This window comes from Bubalus bubalis, chromosome 3, assembly GCF_019923935.1.
Source record: "Bubalus bubalis isolate 160015118507 breed Murrah chromosome 3, NDDB_SH_1, whole genome shotgun sequence".
Taxonomy (NCBI): Eukaryota; Metazoa; Chordata; class Mammalia; order Artiodactyla; family Bovidae; genus Bubalus; species Bubalus bubalis.
The window spans coordinates 78,918,759-78,937,090 of record NC_059159.1 but is presented as its reverse complement, the minus strand read 5'-3'; positions in this window follow the sequence as shown (position 1 = coordinate 78,937,090).

The following is an 18,332-nucleotide window of genomic DNA, read 5'->3' as shown; positions in this document are numbered from 1 at the left end:
CTGGTTGTGGCTGTTTTATATCAATAAAAAAGTGAATTACATACATACATAATGTAGCCTGAATAATATTGAAAGGAATTTTAAGACCATCCTGTCTCCTTTGCCTGTGTAAAAATCTAATAATTATCTCTTACAAGCTATTTTGCTATTCCTTTAAACATCCCCAAAGCACTGAAAAAAATCACTATATACATTAGTGGCATACATAATGGTGACATCATTGAGGTACTAGAGTGATTGCCTCTGTTGGGAGGAAAAGTCTTGGATTCCACAGAGCTGATGCTTCTATCAAATATGACCTTGATAGAGAAAAAAACAAGGGTGCAGTGACTACTTCACAGGGTTAAAAACAGTCACAGTAAATGGAAAGAAAAGGGGCTATGATTCATAAGGGGAAGGAAAAAAGATCAATGCTGCCTACATATATTGCATAATTTCATGGAATAATTTCTAATAAACAAAAGCTTTTGGAAATTTCATTTATGTAATAACCAGTGAAAATGAAATATGAACCCCAACAGAACCAAAAGGATATAGATAGGTATAGATATAAAAATCTAGGTTATTGATATATAAGATGAGATTTCAGGGGGAAAATTTGCTTATGCAATTACAGAGGCACCGGATATGCTATGATGTGGCCTGCCATTTACAAGCTGAAGAATCAGGAAAGTTGCAGTATAATTCAGCCCAAGTTCAAAGGCCTAAAGACCAGGGGAGATGATGATATAGCTCCCAGTCTGAGGCCTGAGAAAGCCCGAAGGCTTGAGAAGGGAGGGGAGCACATTGCCAGCTATTGGTGTAAATGCCAGGATCCAAAGGCCTGAAATCAACCAGGAGTTCCTGTGACTGGGGACAGGAGAGGATGGATGTCCCAGCTCCAGCAGAATGAGCATGCACCTTTCCTCTGCCTTTTTGTTCAAGTCCTTTATGGATTGGATGATGCCTGTCTGCATTGTTTAGGGTAGATTTTCTTTACTCATTTTGTAGATTCAAGCTCCAATTTCTTCCAGAAACGCCCTCACAGACCTCCAGAAATCACATTTTGCCAACTATCTGGGCATTCCTTAGCCCCGTCAAGTTGACATAAAACTAACTGTCCTAAACACCATCCTTGAAATGCTAATCATGAAATCCCTTCCTGTGGGGGCTGCTAGTTTTTCTTCTCTTGGTAGCAATGTTAGTGTCTCTTCCATTGTCTTCTGCAACTGCAGAATTATAACTTCAGCTACTTGCAGTCTCAATTAACTCCTCTCATCATGCTTTTCATGCAAGAATTTTGTTCATATGCTTCCTAGCTAGAACACAATGGGTTTTTCCACAATTATTAAGAATTATGGCTATGGTTCCTGGAGTGTTTCTAAGTTTTACCTAGTCCATTTGAGAATTAATGATTTTTTATATATTAGCACCTTTTATTTTATTTCCAGTTGTTTACCATAATGAATCAAATGGCAAAAGACTGACTTTTAGTGGTGACCACATGTTTTTCTACAAGGAGATCTATGGGGAAAAAATCTGATAAATTCCACCAAATCATTTTTCTTTTTATTTAATTTTTGTTAATTATATAAGTCACAACCACCCAATTTTGGGGATAGTGTTTTATTTATGCAGTTATTTTGTTTGGAATAAATCATGTAATGTATTATATATAGAGATTAATAATAATTTGGGCAAGTAATAACGTTAAAATTTTTTTCTCTCCCTTATTTTTGAGTATTTAAAAGCTAGGAGGATTCTACAATGACTGATTCTTAGATTATTAGGGTTTGTGGGGAAACTTTTGGTGTCTTCTAATCCATCTCCTTCATGTAGTTAATATCTATTTTTTTCCCCACCAACATATGTTTGCATTTTCTCTTCTAATAGCACCTGGACTTCTTTGAATTGTATTTGTGAGCATGAGACTCAGTCAAGCCAAAGTTCCCGTGTCTCATCTTGGTCATGGTTGTTGGTTCAGGAGCTGATGTGGGTTCAGGTTGGATGAGTGAAACTTTAGGATTGCCAGCTCTAGGACCTTTGCCGAAACTATTGGGAAATGTTCTCTCGTTCCACTATTGTTACACAGCAGGTAGAATATCAGCTGAAGTTTCCAAAGGCCGTTTTTATATCCTGTTGAGAAAGGCCTCTCTGAAAAGGAAGGTCATACATAGGACGATGAGTGAGGGGTGGAGAGGGACAGGTCAGTAGTGTCCTGCTTAAGCACCGAGATGCAGCCTTTCCTGGAGTATGTGATCTAGAAATTTTGATTATGTGAGATAATCCAATTTTTAGAATCTAAAATACTTTTAATTGAGTTTCTATAACTTACAAGCACAATGAGCCCAATTTATATACTTTGTTATGTATACAAAGAAACTACGATCCAGAAAAGTACTGTGATTTGCTTTAGATTCACAACCCTGAATCAGAATCTGAAACTGAATCCCGTCAATCCAGAGCCTTTCCATTCACACCCTTCCCCTTTAGAAGGGGACTGTTTGGGGAGCTGACAGTTTTCCATCATGTTCTACGTTTATTTTCCATCACTGACTATATTAGCCTCCTTGTGTCACACGCAGAATTAAGTTCCCAATCGTTTATGCTTCTGATATAGAAGGCAATAGACCGACAGATTCAGAAGGAATAAAAAGATGTCTTTTATTTCTGGATATTTGTCTTGTCAGAAATAAATAAGGCTGAGCTTTGATAAGGTGCCTTGTAAATAATTTTTAGATGGAATATACAGAACACTCACTCTGCCAAGGCCTATGGCAGCTATTATAAATTGAGGGGGTATGCTTTCTCTTATCTAAATGAATTTGAAAAGTTGAATATTTAATCTTTCTTCCAATATGAAGACTTTCAAAACTCTCCCTTCTATTCCAAAGTAAGGGCATTCTCTATGCCTTATTTTGATGGGAATCTTACATTGAATGGTCTAATTCTAAATTTAGGAGAACATAAGATATTGCCTTCTAGGTAAAAGGCATAGGAGGCACAACTCAAGCAATTCTTCAGTTCCCCCATGTGGCCATATAGCTATAGAGATATTTAGTAGTTTCAGTCAACCCTCAGGCCAACTCAGGAAAAAAAAAATCACTCTTTGGTGCTTTACAAACTGGTCTTGACTTGAAGATTCGGTGGTTTAGTTGCTAAGTTGTGTCTAACTCTTTATCTCCCTGTGGATTGCAGTACACCAGACTCCTCTATCCATGGGATTTCCCAGGCAAAAATACTAGAGTGCATTGCCGTTCCCTTCTCCATGACTTGGAGAAAAGTTTTGCTGAAGATTCTTGTTGCTGAAATTCTGATCTGTCAGAATACCTGGGAGGGGGGCACTCATAGTATTACAGTGAACTTGTGTTAGTTTGCTGGTAAACAAAGTTTGCTCAGAAATGCAGTGTGACGTTTCCTGCCATCTTTCTTCTTTTATGGAAGCGTAGTCTTAAAGGTGGCATCAGAATGACACCAGTGTGAAAGGAACTAATTGCCTGTGAACCCAGCAAAAGTGCAGCAAGCAAGAAAAAAAAACAAAAACCAAAAATGAGCAAGAATAATGAAAAAACTAAACACAAAACCAAAACAACAAAAAAAAAACCCAGACAGCTAAAAACATACATACAATACAAAAATTCCAATTTTAAGAATTTCTGTTTCCCATCCCATGAGTGAATTGATGGAAGGCAGAGATGATTTTAATTATAAGAATTTTTCTTATGAAATAAGACTTCTGTTGTTATTTCAAATGCCATTCAAATGCTGTTCAAGATTGATACTATTAGTCTCTGTTTTTTTAAAGCAGGGCTGGGGCTGGTTTCTTTCTTTGTGTACTAATACATAAATCTCATCTTCTAAATTTGATGTGACACTTGAGAGCTAACAGTTGGCTGGTAAGAGTTACCTGGGAAAGGAGTTGGTCTGTCATTCAGAATAGCTGGTTGCAGGTGTGGAAGGCAGATGCAGATCTAGCCACATTGCAGGCAGACTTGGTAATCTATTGACCTGAGGGCTAAGTTTAGGAGATCAAAAGATACTTTTAAGTCCACAGATGGAACTCAGTCTTTCAATGCAGTTCCTTCACATTTCTTCTGTTTTCTGCATTCTTACCCTCTTCCCACTAACATTTGGAATAAGAGTACAGTAGCTTTAAGAGGCAGAGAAGGCGATGGCACCCCACTCCAGTACTCTTGCCTGGAAAATCCCATGGACAGAGGAGCCTGGTAGGCTGTAGTCCATGCGGTCGCAAAGAGTCAGACACGACTGAGCAACTTCACTTTCACTTCTCACTTTCATGCATTGGAGAAGGAAATGGCAACCCACTCCAGCGTTCTTGCCTGGAGAATCCCAGGGACGGGGGAGCCTAGTGGGCTGCCGTCTATGGGGTTGCACAGAGTCGGACACGACTGAAGCAACTTAGCAGCAGCAGCACCTTTAAGAGGAACCTAGTCCCATTTAAACTCTGCAGAACTAGGGAAAAAAGAGTGGTTCCATCGATTTTAGAGTCTTGGAGTCATGGAAATAAGTGTTCCTGGGTTGGACACTTTCTCTGAGATCACTCAGTAGGAGGGTGGAATTCAGAGTAGTTTACATTCATTAAACCCAGTTACTTGATTAGAGATGAAGAAGTGTTGAAATGTGTGTATGTGTGTGTCTGAGAGAGAGAGAAAGAGAATTTGTGTTTTATGATATGCAGTGAAGGAATTTTGAGAGGGAACACCACCACGCCTCTTAAAATACAGGTTCAATGTACCATTTAATGAATGGTACCCAGTCAGCCCCAATACTTGTGAGAAGCATTTCTTTTTCTTTAGAAAGTTCATGATGGTTCTCTAAAACATGAAATCACTCTGAAAAGGTATGAGTGAGTGAGTGCTAGGTCATGTCTGACTCTTTGTAACCCCATGGACTGTAGCCCGCCAGGCTCCTCTGTCCATGGGATTCTCCAGGCAAGAATAGTGAGTGGCTTGCCATTTCCTACTCCAGGGGATCTTCCTGACCAAGGGATTGAACCCGTGCCTCTTATGTTGGCAGGCAGATTCTTTACCACTGAGCTACCTGGGAAGCCACTGAAAAGTTATTTTTGTTGTTCAGTTGCTTAGTTGTGTCCGACTCTTTGTGACCCCATAGACTGCAGCACACTAGGCTTCCCTGTCCATCACTGTTTCCTGGAGTTTGCTCAAATTTATGTCCATTGAAAAGGTATTGATATTCCTAATTAAAGAGGTAGGAAACTGATGTTACAGAAAGGTTCAGAAACATCTTTGTCACTGATTGCCTCGATGGATAAGCCATATCAGAAACTTCACTCATATCCAAAGATTTATCTTTTATACTTTGGCCCTTTGGAAAGAGCAGACCCTCCAACACACAACACCAAGCCTCAAACAGGACAGACGGAAGTAAATGTTTCTGAGATCTCTGAGCAAGGAATAGCATGGATCAGTTTTGTGATGCCTGCCAAGTAGATTTGCTCAATGTGACACATCACTTTCCCAGGAAACTGTGGAGCTAAGAGATGCTTTGGAGAGTGCAGGAGGCAAAGTCTGTGGCTTACGATGAAATCAGTTGATCATTCAGGCTCTAAAGGTTTAATGAGATCTTTCAAATGCCTTTCTTTGCTGTGGGCACAGTGTTGCTGAAAATTATCTTCAGCTGTTTGCTGATAGATGCAGGTCTTTGTTATTTCTGTGTAGCTGGCATCATGGCAAATTGGGAAACTGAATTGCTCTAGTAATTTAACATTTTGGCCCACAGTTAGACACCTGCTTTCTCCTGACATTAGGATCATCTCTCTCTCTCTTTGGGTCTCTCTGCCAGCCCTCTCTTTGTCTTCTCTTTTTCTTCAAGTTTTCTCTCAAGATGTCCATAAAGAACTAGAACTTTGGAAGGACAAAGTTTGCTCAATTTGACAAGAAGGACACCTTGGCAAAAGTATAGGCTCTGTATTCTGCAGATGTTTCAGAGTCCAATTATAGACCAAGGAAAAGAAATAGATGAAACAGAAGTGCTCAGCAATGGAACACGCTAACCTCGATGATTTGAGTTCTCCTGCTCCTGGAAGTTTACAGACAGTAAATGGAGCATAGCGATGGACAGCATGGATTTGAGAGACAGACTGCCCTGATTTGAAACCCTGGCTCTACCCCATGACAGCTGTTCACCTCAGGAAGCTTAATGCTCATTTGTAAAACGGGGACAGTAATACCGATCTCACAATGTGAGTATTAAAATACAGTAAATACAGATCTTTATAAAGTGACACACAGTAGGAACTATATGTAACTGTAGAAATTAGAAATACTGTAGGAAGAGTCTGGCTTAAGCAGCCAAACATATTTCAGTCCACATTCTGCTGTTATTTTAGGAAATAATTATCTTAGGGGATGGTTCAGCGCGTAAAGAATCTGTCTGCAATACAGGAGATGCAGGAGACGTGGGTTCAGGAGATGCAGGAGACGTGGGTTCAATCCCTGGGTCGGGAAGATCCCCTGGAGGAGGAAATGGCAATCCACCCCAGTATTCTAGCTTGAAAAATCCCATGGACAGAGGAACCTGGTGGGCTACAGTCCATGGGGTCACAAAGAGTCAGACACAACTGAGCGTAGAGCATAGGCTTATATCTTTCTTGTATTGATTTTCATCATTCTATCTCAAGAGTTTCCTCTAAGAACCTGTGGTAGTACCATGTCATTACTTGGCTAATCAATGTTTTGTTTTTTTTTTTTCTCTTTTGGTAGGGGTTAGCCACTTAAACTCGGAGAGTTAGAAAGTGTCAAGAACTGAATGAGGTAGTACTTGGAGAGTTATACACACCACCCCAATTTTGCCATTAATATTTTACTAAACTTGCTTCATCACATATCTATTTATCCATCAATTTTGACACATTATAATGTAAGTTACAGATATTAGTACATTTTATCCCTAAATATGTTGGGGATAAATATGTTCTGTGATAGGTCAGCTGGTGAAGAATCTGCCTGCAAAGCAGGAGATCCTAGTTCAATTCCTGGGTTGGGAAGATCCTCTGGAGAAGAGATAGGCTACGCACTCCAGTATTCATGGGCTTTTCTGGTAGCTCAGACAGTAAAGAATCTGCCTGCAATGTGGGAGACCTGGGTTTAATCCCTGGGTTGGGAAGATCCACTGGAGGAGGACACGGCAACCCACTCCAGTGTTCTTGTCTGGAGAATCCCCATGGACAAAGGAGCCTGGCAGGCTGCAGTCCATGGGGTCGCAAAGAGTCAGACATGACTGAGCGACTAAGCACACACACATCCATATAATTACTTATAGCTTAATTTTTTGCCATGCTTTTATTAGGCAAAATTTACATAATTAAATATACTTAGTGAAATGTATAAATCCCAACTGTACTAGTCTATGACTTTTGACAAATGCAGACACCTGTATCAGATCAGATCAGTCGCTCAACAGAATGTGAAAGACTAGGGATCTCTTCAAGAAAATCAGAGATACCAAAGGAACATTTCATGCAAAGATGAGCTTGATAAAGGACAGAAATGGTATGCACCTAACAGAAGCAGAAGATATTAAGAAGAGATGGCAAGAATACACAGAAGAACTAACTATACAAAAAAGATCTTCACGACCCAGATAATCACAATGGTGTGATCACTGACCTAGAGCCAGACATCCTGGAATGTGAAGTCAAGAGGGCCTTAGAAAGCATCACTACGAACAAAGCTAGTGGAGGTGATGGAATTCCAGTTGAACTATTCCAAATCCTGAAAAATGATGCTGTGAAAGTGCTGCACTCAATATGCCAGCAAATTTGGAAAACTCAGCAGTGGCCACAAGACTGGAAAAGGTCAGTTTTCATTCCAATCCCAAAGAAAGGCAATTCCAAAGAATGCTCAAACTACCGTACAATTGCACTCATCTCACACGCTAGTAAAGTAATGCTCAAAATTCTCCAAGCCAGGCTTCAGCAATATGTGAACTGTGAACTTTCTGATGTTCAAGCTGGTTTTAGAAAAGGCAGAGGAACCAGAGATCAAATTGCCAACATCCGCTGGATCATAGAAAAAGCAAGAGAGTTCCAGAAAAACATCTATTTCTGCTTTATTGACTATGCCAAAGCCTTTGACTGTGTGGATCACAATAAACTGTGGAAAATTCTGAAAGAGATGGGAATACCAGACCACCTGACCTGCCTCTTGAGACACCTGTATAGCCCAAACCAAATCAAGAAAGAGAGCATTGCCACAATCCTAGCAAGTTTCCTCATGCCCCTTTCTAGTGTTGAGTTTACCTCTAGTGGCAATCCCTATGTTGATGTTTTGTTACCATATTTTAGTTTTACCTGTTCTAGAATTTTATATCAAAGCCTAGGGTATGTACTCTTTTTGTGAGAGAATTCTTTCATTCAGCATAATAATACATTGTTACCACTGAGTAGTAGTTCACTGTATTTAAATATATGGCAGTGTTTTATAAAACTCTATTCTCCTGTTGATAAACATCTGGACTGTTTGCAGTTTTTGGCTATTACGAATCTATGAAATTTCCTCTACATGACATTTTGTAGACTTAATGCTTTCATATACCTTTGGTAAGTGCTTATAGTTTTTAAGAATTACAGTTAATGTACTTTCTTTTCAACAACTGCTGTATTGGTCCTTTAGCTATTTTGGTGGATGTGTAGTCATACCTCATTTGTAGCTTGAAGATGCATTTCTATGAAGAATGATTATATGGAGCAGTTTTTAGGTGCTTTCTACCCACTTGGTATCTTTTCCAAAGTCTCTGTTCAAGACTTTTGTTCATTTTTAAATTGGGTTATTTGCCTTTTATTACTGAGTTGTGAAAGTTCCTCAAGCATCCTCAAGACCAATCCTTTGTCAGATACTGTACATATTTTGTGAATATTTTTTCCCACTTTGTTGCTCGGCTATTTATTTACTTAATAATGTCTTTTTTTAATGTTTATTTATTTACTTATTTGGCTGTGCCAGGTCTTAGTTGCAGCATGTGGGATCTAATTCCCTGACCAGGGATTGAACCTGGGCCCCCTACATTGGGAGCACAGAGTCTTAGCCCCTGGACCAGCAGGGAAATCCCTGTAATGGTGTCCTTTGATGAGCACATGTTTCTAATTTTGATAAAATATAAAACATCAGTTTTTTTCCTTTTGTGGTTATTGCTTTCTGTGTGCTGTTGATGAGATATTTCCTAACTTCATGTGGTAGCCCTACTTTCTTAGATGCTTTCAAATTTTGGCATCTGTAGTTAGATATATATTACACCCCCATTTTTTGCATATAATATGAAGTAGTGGTCAAAGTTTATCTTTTCTTTATGAATATACAGTTGTTTAACATCTTTTGTTACTTTGATTTCTTCATTAATTTCTTTGGTGCCTTTGTGAAAAAATTCAAAGGGTCTTATAAAGGTGGGCCTACTTCTAGACTCTCTATTTAGTTCTGTTGACTATATGGTCAATCCCATGCCGATACCATATTGTCCTGAAACTTCTTAGTAAGTCGGCATCAGGCAGTTTCTATGTTCCAGTTTTATTCTTTCTTTTCCAGCTTGCTTTTGCTCGTCTGTGCCATTTCCATATAATTTTAAAAATTGACTTGTCTATTTCTACAGAAGTCCTAGTGGAATTCTAATTAGGATTGCATTGACTTTATAGATTATTTTGGTAAGAATTGACATCTAAGCACTGTTGAATATCCCAATCCATAAGTATAGTATCTCTCTCTGTTTGTTTAGGTCTTCTTTAGTTACTCTGAGCAGGGTATCGGAGTCTTCATTGCAGAAGTCGAAGAGGTTTGTTTGTTAAATTTGTTTCCTAGTATGTATGCTATATTTTTGATGCTTTATAAATGAAAATTTTCCAGTTGATACCACTAGTATTCAAAAAAATAGAATTGACTTTAACTATTAACATATCCTGCAACCTTTCTAAGTTTAGTTGTTCATTCTAATAGTTGTTTTATAGATTCCTTAGAATTTGCCACGTAAGCAGTCTGTGAATAGAGATAGCTGCACTCTTCTTTTATGGTCTTTGTTTCTTTCTCTTGCCTTACTGTACTACTAGGACATCCAGGAAAGTGCTGAATAAATATATCAGGAGTGGCTAACCTTATGTTGCTCTAAGTTTCAGAAAAATCCTTAAATGTTTCACCTTTAAGTGTGATTTTAGCTCTAGGTTTATCAGGGATGTCCTTCATGAGATTTAGGAAATTCTTTTATATTTCCAATTGTTCAGAAGTTTCTGTTTTGGAAAGTGAAAGTGTTGTGTCTGACTCTTGCGACCCCATGGACTGTAGCCTGCCAGGCTTCTCTGTCCATGGGATTCTCCAGGCAAGAATACTGGAGTGGGTTACCATTTTCTTTTCCAGGGAATCTTCGTGACCTAGGAATTGAATCTGGGCATCCTTCATTGCAGGCAGATTCTTTACGGACTAAGCTATTCATGCCACTGTTTTTCCTACATCTTTTGAGTTAGCTGTATGCATTTTTCCTTATTCTATTAATACCAAACATTTCTGGAGCAAATCCTACTTGGTAATGATGCAATACCATTTTAATGTATTTCTAGAGTTGAAAATATAAAAGATTTTGGGGTACCTGAATATAAAATTTTTCTCATTTATAAAACTGCTTGAAAATAATTGAATAGCTCAACAAAATAATAACACTTTGTCATGAGGTTTCTGATATATGTAGAAGTAAAATATGGACAGTAGTTCAAAGAATTGTGCAGATGAATTTATAATCTCATAGCAGTCATATATTTTACATGGTGTATTATAATATCATTTGAAGTAAAACTGAGGTATATTAAAGATGCATATTGTAAAATGTAGCATAATGACTGAACATAAAGCAAAGATATAAGGCCAATTAGGGAGTAATGGTAAAAAATAGAATTGTACACAACCCAAAAGAAAACAGTAAAATAGAAGAAAAGAAACAAAAAGAAAAAAAAAGAGGGAGAAATAGAAGGCAAATAACAAGACAGTTGATTTAAACCCAATGATATTGATAATTATAATACATGTACATAGTCAAAACATGCCAATGAAAAAAGGTCATGAAACTTGATAGAAAAGATGCAACTTCTGATTTCCATGAAAACCCATTCTACCACTGTGATACTATATGATAGTTTTTACTTTAAGCAGCCATATGTATTTTAAAGAAAGTAAGGGGAAATTTGGTTTCTTTTGATTACAATTTCAACTTAATGAAATCTCAGTGAAGTTTTTCTTTTATGGTTAATTTCTGTGTCCTGTTGAAGAAACACATGCCTGTCTCCAAGAGGCACACTGTATTAGAGCAGAAGTCACATTTTCTGATTGCAGGTCTAGTGATATCATCACTACATCATGGTGAAAATCTGCCCACGGGAGTGCTGTGTTCATTGTCAAGACCCACGCAAATGCATTTAACATGTAGGTTCTTTTTTAGAGACCCCTGGAACACAGTCATTGCAGAAAGTACCTTCCAGTCGCTGGTCTCTAGGAGGTTAGGAGTTGTGCCCTGCAGCTGGGCATTCTTGCCATGGGAAGAGTTCCAGCCCAGGTGTCTGGCTTGTGAATGCCTGCAGCCATTTTTGCCTGCCAGAGGAGTGTTTTCAATGGCAGGTGCCCAAAGATGACCACTTGGCTCTCTCCACTTCCAGTCCTGTTCCCCATGGTCTGGACAGTTTCATCAAACTCATTGTAACACATAATATGCACATGAATGGGTAAAGCACAAGCTTGGGTTAGTGTACCCTCCACCATCAGAGGAGTGAATGTTAGCTGGAGCTAGAAATAGGAGACTGGAGGAGGTGCAAGGAGAGAGTAAATGGAGAAAGACCTTCCATGAGTAGCATGTACATGGCTCTAGACTGGACTGGGGGTATCAGTGTTTGGTTTTTCTAAATCCCAACCTGACGGAGAAATGAGTTTCAACTCTCCCCCACCCCCCATTTAGCTACACTCACTTTTTAAAGTAAACTTTTGTACAGAATAGTATTAAGAGATAAAATTCCAGCACCATCTCTGTAAAGCAATGGTGAGTAAAGTTAAGTAAGGTAAATGACTTAAAGGTCTACTCTTTACCCTCGGTGGAAGCCTTGAACACAGTCTAAAAGGATAGCAAATATAATTTGTTGTCAAGGTTGGGAAAGAAACCCATTCAAATCTACACTATGTTATGCTAATTTACCTGGATAAAGAGCTACAATATAAGCATGATATTTCTAGAGAAGATTGTTGAATTTACCCATGTAATAGTCTAAAATTGTATAATGGCAAAAACAAAGCTAAAAGGGAATAACAATCTAGGAAAACAGATTTTCAACACCTAAGGCACATGAATAACTCCCTTAGTTCACTAAGTGCCCATACAAACCAGTCACAAAAAGAGTGACAACCTTAAAAATAAGAGGAAAGCATAGAGACATAAGCTTATAGAAAAAAATAAACACACATATTAAAAAAACTCAAAATATTAAATGAAGGTCAACTTCATCACAATAAAAAAAATGCATATCAAAACAACAGTGAGATACATTCCATTGTTGATTGTGTTCAGAACTAGTGGTGAGAACATGAATAAAGGGAATCTTCATACTTTGTTGCTGAAGATAAAAATGACCTAGAAGTTCCTTTGCTAGGAATTTACTCTGTGGTTATGCTTGCAAACAATTCATCAAGACCTATCTCTTGGGAGAGAGTGGGTATCTCTTCTATATTGTGATGTTTTTCTCCCATGTTAGAGGGACTTATGCCAAGATGAGACTATCAGTTCAGTTCAATTCAATTGCTCAGTCTTGTTTGACTCTTTGCGACCTCAGGGACTGCAGCACACCAGGCTTCCCTGTCCATCACCAACTCCCAGAGCTTTCTCAGACTCATGTCCATCAAGTTGGTGAAGCCATCCAACCATCTCATCCTCTGTCGTCCACTTCTCCCACTTCCTTCACCCTTTCTGAGCATCAGGGTCTTTTCTAATGAGTTAGTTCTTTGCATCAGGTGGCCAAAGCCTTTCTTTACTCCCTCATTCATTCTTCCCAAGAGGTGTAGGAATGACATTCCTGATTTGTGAGCTTGGAAGGAGAAACAGACATTTGCACCTCTGCCCCATCCTCTCACCCTTCTTTAGGGAACTTCCTGTCTGCAGGGAGTACATATTTCACTCGCTCCTCCAGGCTATAGTTCTGGGGGGGGGGGCGTGTGTGTGTGTGTGTGTATATGTAAATATCAATAAGTCTGAATTCTGCATTGAATTTTAAGCCTCATCTGCAGTGTTTTTAGTAACAGAAGTGGTATTTTGGTCTCTGTATGCCTTAGTCTTTCTTTTTCTCTCATATTTGAGAACTATGGTGAGGCAAAAGGGATAAGACTTGAGAAATATGAAAAGCTATGGTTTTTCCAGTAGTCATGTATGGATATGAGAGTTGGACTATAAAGAAAGCTGAATGCCAAAGAATTAAGCTTTTGAACTGTGGTGTTGGAGAAGACTCTTGAGAGTCCCTTGGACTGCAAGAAGATCCAACCAGTCCATCCTAAAGGAAATCAGTCCTGAATATTCATTGGAAGGACTGATGCTGAAGCTAAAACTCCAATACTTTGGCCACCTGATGCAAAAAACTGACTTATTTGAAAAGACCCTGATGCTGGGAAAGATTAAAGGCAGGGGGAGAAGGGAATGACAGAGGATGAGATGGTTGGATGGCATCACTGACTCGATGGACATGAGTTGGAGTAAGCTCTGGGAGTTGGTGATGGACAGGGGGCCTGGTGTGCTGCAGTCCATGGGGTCACAAAGAGTCAGACATGGCTGAGTAACTGAACTGAATATGAAAGACATGGAATTTCAGATATAAAAGGAACCATAGAGGTTTTTACCTTGGCAGATTGATGAGACATTATGTGGGGTAATATACTGCCTTTCTAGAATCCTGTTCTGTTTTTAACTCCTGCAATTGGAATCCCTAGATTTTTAAGACTTATTTCACTTTTTTTTTTTTACTTTTTATTTGTATTTGGTATAGCCAGTTAACAGACAATGTTGTGATAGTTTCAGGTGAACAGTGAAGGCACTCAGCTGTACATACCTGTGTGTCCATTCTCCCCCAAACTCTCCTCCCATCTAAGCTGCCACATAACATTGAGCAGAGTTCCATGTAAGTCCTTGTCATTTATCCATTTTAAATATAGTAGCGTCTTCACTTTCACTTTTCACTTTCATGCATTGGAGAAGGAAATGGCAACCCACTCCAGTGTTCTTGCCTGGAGAATCCCAGGGATGGCAGAGCCTGGTGGGCTGCCGTCTATGGGGTCGCACAGAGTTGGACATGACTAAAGCGACTTAGCAGCAGCAGCAGCAGTGTGTACATCAAGTGGTATTTTGACTTTAGCAAGATAACCAGCTTTTGACATCTTTGTCCTCTAGCTAATGGCTATTTTTTTATGTGCCACACCAGCCTTATGTAAACATTCAAGGGCATTAGGGAAGACACAGGTCTTAGAGAACATATATAGCTCTATACCTACAGTCCTCCAGAGAGCTAGTTCTACCTATGAACTACCTATGAGGGATCATCTTTGTGATAAACTTTGACTCTCAACTTTGCCAACATCAGTTGAGCACCTATTTGGATTCTATTGATCTTTGCAGGATCAGTGGGATAAGAATACAGTGGACTTGGTTACTACGTAGATAATAAATTAACACACAGCAGAAACTCTTATTGATTCAGTTATTTATGTGTCTGATGCAGAAGAAAAAGTAGAGCCTATTCTCTGACATCCCTCATCTTCTCCTCTGATCAGGGCACACTTTATTCTCCCATTATCTATGCCAGTGCCTTGTCAGAGCAAATAAAGATAAGGCAACCCCACTATAATTCTGTGTCAGCGCCTTTGCTCCTGTGTCCTTCTCGCCCTGCTCTGTCCATTAAGACCTCTTATATACCTCACGGCCCAGGGGTTGTCCAACTTCTTCCTTGAACTCACTCTTGATTGTTTATACTTGTCTTCTATGAACTTAGAACTTCATATCAAATGGTCTTGTAATTTTTTTTTAACTAATGTTTCTAATGAGTTGGCTTTAATTTGTTATAGACTCAGACACCTTGAGGGTAGCATTTTACTTGTTCCTTTTACCCTTTCTCTTTGTTAATACATCACAGTGTTCTAAAAGTATTCTATGACTTTTGAGTAGTTTATAATTTTATAATTTAACAGATTATGAATCTGATTTTTTATTAATATTTGAAAAGTTAATATAATTTCCCTAACCATCACCAGGAACCATTTTAACTTTATTATCTAGCTTTCTTTCTATGCTGATCTTGCAGATCTACACTGTATATAGCATTCTGAATTCTGCTTTTTTTCCCTTACCATATAGCATCATGAATAAGTCCATGCAGCTATACAGTCATCAAAATTATCATTTTTATTTGTTGCATTATATTCTAGCTTATTGAAGGACCATAATTACCATGTGCTTTCCTTTTGTTGGACATAAAGATTATTTACAGTTTTTTGCTCTATTGTAAAACTGACATTGCAGAGCTGACAACTTGGGGCTTCCCAGGTGGCATTAATGGTAAAGAATCCACCTGCCACTGCAAGAGACATGGGTTTGATCCCTGGGATGGAAAGATTCCCTGGAATAGGAAATGGCAACCCACTCCAATATTCTTGCCTGGAAAATTCCATGGACAGAGGAACCTGGCGGGCTACAGTTCATGGGGTTGCAGAGAGTCGGACACGGCTGAGCACACACACACTCAGAGTTGACATTGTCAAATGTGTAGCTTTTTAGGCTTTGTTATATTTTGAAGATAAATTCCCAGGATGTTAATGTGATTCATAATAGGTGTCAATAATTGAATGTCATTGATTTTGTCCCCAAACACTTTTGAGTAACTTCACAGGGTGAGTCACTATAAAATCTTCTCATTTTCTTTTAGTTAACAAGATCCACAAAGAATATTTATGCTTATGAAATCACTTTCTCCTCAATATCCAGCTTCTTTGGGATATGTGGAGGCACTGGAATTAAAGTCTGCCAGGACTCAGTCCATGGTGTCGTGAGGAGTCGGACACGGCTAAGCGACTTCACTTTCACGCGTTGGAGAAGGAAATGGCAACCCACTCCAGTGTTCTTGCCTGGAGAATCCCAAGGACGGGGGAGCCTGGTGGGCTGCCGTCTATGGGGTTGCACAGAGGCGGACACGACTGAAGCAACTTAGCGGCAGCAGCAGGACATAGACTTTTTCCTCTGGAATGTCAGAACACCAGAAAAAAACAGCAACAAAACCACCCACATTTGGCTCACAAGGATAAAGCTTTCATGCAGAAAATCCTGTAACCTAAATAGCATTTTCTCCAGACACATGGCAAATATAGCAGTGTGTCCAGGGATATATTGATGGGTCCCTCTCATGTCTTCATCTGCATTTCAGCTTTGCTAGTTATTAAAAATGCAAGAAATTTTGTTGAAATTTATCTTAGGCTTACCAGCCTACCTTCCTTTACAGAAATAATCACAAACTATAAAACATGCAAGGACTGAAACAGAGTGTATGACACTCATATAGAGATGGTTGTAATTTAAGAGACAGGAAATGTAATTATGTGCTGCTGAGGTTCTTGTCCTTGCTTGTGCAAGGGCATGGTAAATATAAAGTGTCCCTACCCCAGGCAGGGCCAAGTCTTGCTATAACTTGTTGGAGAGATCTCTAGTATTGAGATCGAAAACCACCTTTTCTCACACAGCATTTTGTGGACTGGCATAAACAGATTTGTATTTATTTTAGATGTGTTGTTGAATCAATAAGCCGATAAGTACAAGAACGGTCCATCTCCAAGCCTCATGCAGAGGCAATATAGTATCTCTGTTCTTTACATCTGGGATTTCTAGGTCATGTCTTTTTACCCTCTTTGTTCTGTCATGAATCCACTACAATATTCTGCAACTTAACAGACCAAATGGAAAGGAGACTAATATGAGTAGCAAGGGAAAGGAGAGGAAGAGAAGTAATCAGGGGCACACAAGGAGAGGCACCATCTTAATTCTACAATTATGAGGCCACAACTCTTCCTTATCATTTGCTATTTTCATTTCCCATTATTAAACACTTCACATTCCCCCTTTCTCTCTCCATTATCTCAGTCATAATTCCTTCCCTCATATGGTAATCTAAATGTTGTGAGAAGATAAGATTTGGGATGGTCTAAACTATGTGTGGAGAAGGCAATGGCACCCACTCCAGTACTCTTGCCTGGAAAATCCCATGGACGGAGGAGCCTGGTGGGCTGCAGTCCATGGGGTCGCTAAGAGTCAGACACGACTGAGCGACTTCACTTTCACTTTTCACTTTCATGCATTGGAGAAGGAAATGGCAACCCACTCCAGTGTTCTTGCCTGGAGAATCCCAGGGACGGGGGAGCCTGGTGGGCTGCCGTCTATGCAGTCGCACAGAGTCAGACACGACTGAAGCAACTTAGCAGCAGCAGCAGCAAACTATGTGTAGTTTGACAGAGTCTACCCTTAATGTTAACAGAGTGAGACAGGAGGTCGTTTACGGTATACTTGGGTTTAAACTCCTTGTGGTCCTTACTGTGTTGCAACAACAATATTTCCTGTTATTGTCAGTGTCAGTCACGTCAGCCAATCCCGTGAGCTCCTTCTTTTGCATAAAATACATGAGCTACAAATGTACATACTGAAACTCAGCTTTTATCTAATGGAAATATTATCTATGTTCAAGTAGAAATGTCCCTCACACAAGTATTAAACCTGTGGACCAGCAGAGTGCTGAGTATGTTATCAAGAGACAAATATTTTGAGTGTGGACCCTTAAATGTACCATCCAGAGGTACTATCCACATTTCCAATGTTTTGTTCCCAGATGTGTTCATTGTGTTGTGGAGGAAAAGACACATTATATTGGGCATGAGTTTAGGCATGTGTAGCACTTGTGGTAAAGAACCTGCCTGCCAATACAGGAGATGTAAGAGACAGGGGTTCGATCCCTGGGTTTGGAAGATTCCCTGGAGGAGGAAATGGCAACCCACTCAATTTTTATTGCCTGGAGAATCCCATGGACAGAGGAGCCTGGTGGGCTACAGTCCATGGGGTCGCAAAGAGTCAGACACGACTGAAGCTATGTAGCACACAGCACACATGTGTTCTAAGACATCACTCCAAGGCTAAAAGATATTTTCTCCCATCTGGGATTATATTGATTTCCAATGACCTATTTTAATATTTTTCAATATCAGCCAGTTTGGGATGGTGAACAATATAATAAGACTTCTGGCTTCAGACAGGGTTTAGGATGAGGAGCCTGCTTAGCATCAGAT